The sequence below is a fragment of the Bactrocera oleae genome, chromosome 3 (assembly GCF_042242935.1).
Source record: "Bactrocera oleae isolate idBacOlea1 chromosome 3, idBacOlea1, whole genome shotgun sequence".
NCBI classification, from domain to species: Eukaryota; Metazoa; Arthropoda; class Insecta; order Diptera; family Tephritidae; genus Bactrocera; species Bactrocera oleae.
Genome location: NC_091537.1, coordinates 37,030,226 through 37,033,095, shown reverse-complemented (window position 1 = coordinate 37,033,095; position 2,870 = coordinate 37,030,226).

The window sequence follows — 2,870 nt, the reverse complement described above, 5'->3', positions numbered from 1 at the left end:
AATGTTCAACAATTCGACGAATAGCGAGCGCAGGTGGAAGATTATTACGACCATAAAATGGCAAAAGCGCACGAAAAGTTGCAGTTGTAGAACAATTATTATTATAATAATAAGATTGAATAATCCCATCTACGAACTTTTCCACATTTTTTTGCCAAGGAAGACGTGTACCAAGTTTTATTACGATACCTTAATTTTTACTCAAGTTATCGTGTGCACAGACGGACAGACGGACGGACGGACAGACAAACAGTCTGTATTATTTCAACTCATCTCATCATCCTGATAATTTCTATATGTGTAACCCTATATCTTACTCGATTATTTTCAGGTGATACAACCAACCATTAGGTGAACAAAACTATTATACTTTGTAGCGACATATTGCAAGAGTAATGAAATACATCCATGATATACTTAAGAATACATTCGTATTTGTTTTTCGATAGGACACATAAATATTTGTAATTTAATATCTGTTTATATATAGTTTACATAACGTCTTATATACAATTGCAGCTGATAAGAACGGTACAGAAATCCGAAAGGAAAAGGTGAATAATGATATTTCGCGAGCTGTGTACATTCGATTATCGATATATATTTTTTGTTATAATGGGACACATATGTTCATTATGTGCTTGTATTAGAAGCCAATTGTGATTAGTAGTTTGTTTTTGACAACAGAAAAGGTTAGTCAGTGTTTCAGTGCTCTTCGATTTTTGATTTTTGAAAGAAATGGATCAAAGAATATGTATTAAACTTTGCGTTAAAAATGGAATGAAGTGCTCCAAGACACTTGATGTGTTGACAGTGGTGAGTCCACTTTATCTCAAATAAGTGTTTAGAAGTGGTATAAACGCTTTACAGAAGGCCGAGATGATGTTGATGACGATGAGCATAATTTTTTGGCTGTGAACTTTTGTGTTTTTATTTTATAAATTCTTCAAGTTTAATTGATTTTTTTTTTACTGATTTAATACAATTTTTAGTGATTTAACTCTGAATTGCAAGATAAGTATTAAATGTTAGTAAGTTTTGTGCAGTATTCAAAAGTTTAAACTTTCGAATTTTTGGTGCCGAGTCAGCTTTTTATTTCATTTTGTTTTATTTTATTCTATTTTCTCTCATTATTTCTCTCATTTATTTCTTTATTCACAGCTGTGTTGCGTTTAGCTTTTTATTTGTACCAGTGCTTCTAACACTGCTCGCTATATTGCTTTTAAAACTGCCTTGGTTTTAAACTTTGATAAAAAAATTGCTATTATTTTTGCGTTTGTTCTTAATTGAATTTAGTATTATTAATATTTTATTAACACACTTATTTATTATATATCTATTAAATTTTGTTTTACTTACTCTTTTATTTGATCTTCATTCTTGTTGTTTATTATGTCTTGTAACTTCCCCAATTGTAACATTAAAGGCGAGTCAGATCGCTACGCTTTATGCTGGCTTTGTGATGGGCTTGCCCATATTAAATGTGCTGGACTGACAGGTAGAATCTTAGATTCTATTCTCGACTGTAAGGGATTGTGTTGGTCCTGTTTAAATTGTAGATCTATTGAAATCGATCTATTTAAAGTTTATAGGGAGACACGCATTGGCTTTAACGAAATCGGTCGAGATCTTGTAACCCTCACTGAAAAATTTAAGCACTATGAAAAATTGTTCAAATCTTTTAAGTGCCTGAATGATTCTCACGAATCCTCTAAACCTGCTCCTAAGCGTAAACGTCCTTGAAGTAACACTTAGTTCTTCTGTACTGTCCTCCCAATGACCTAATAAATATCTCTTCTCCTTGCCCTCAAGGTGATAAGCCGTCAACTTCCAAAGGGCTCAATTCCCCAAAAGCCCTATCTAATAGTAACAAGTGTCTCACAATTCCAGATGCCTCCTTTAATAACTTAGTAGCATCAGTTAATAATTTGACAGTTATTCCACCTAAAAAGTCTATATTTATTTCGATACTTGCATTACATTGCTAACATGCTTACATTTCGTCACGTTTAAAAATCGATGATATCAATATCCGTAAATTTAACTTCATTTAGGATAGAAGTATATCATCGTTTAAAATAGACGAATCTCTTGAAACATTCAAAAAGATCTTAGATAGTTCATTCTGGCCACCTGGGGCTTTTTTACGCGAATTTAAACCTAAACTTAGAAGTCAAACTGAGGAAAACATTATTAAATTACCAAAAGCATAACCGATATAAAAAACTGATTGGCAGAAAATCGCTAAGCATTTATTATCAAAATTTTGGAGGTTTTAATACATAATTAACCGACTTGTATTTGAACAGTTCCAATTTTAATTTCCATATAATTGGACTTACAGAAACTTGGTTAAAACCTCACATTTTTGATAATGAGATTTTAAACAGCGAATTTCAAATTTTTAGATGTGATCAACTGAACAGAATCGGTGGAGGTGTTCTATTTGCCGTGCATTCCTGTATCCCATCAGAAAATATTCTTGTTTCAGGGACCGACTCATTTGAATTTAAATGTATTAGAGTCTACGTTAATAGTTGCTTTATTTATTTAACCCTATCTTATATACCACCCCATTTGGACTTATCTGTATACATGCAGCATGCTTCTTTAATAAATAGTGCTACCTCAATAGCAAATAATGCAGATTCAATAATTATATTAGGTGATTTCAATTTACCTTGTGCTTCGTGGAAACCTTTCGATGACTATATCGTGCCGATTTGCAATCGGTCATGTTTTAATGAGTTTTTCGAAAAAATGTTCGAGTTGGGTCTGAACCAAATAAATTTGATTCCGAATAAATTTGGTAAATGCTTAGATTTAGTATACGTTGATACCTCTTCCAAGTGTTCCGTTATTCAGAGTAA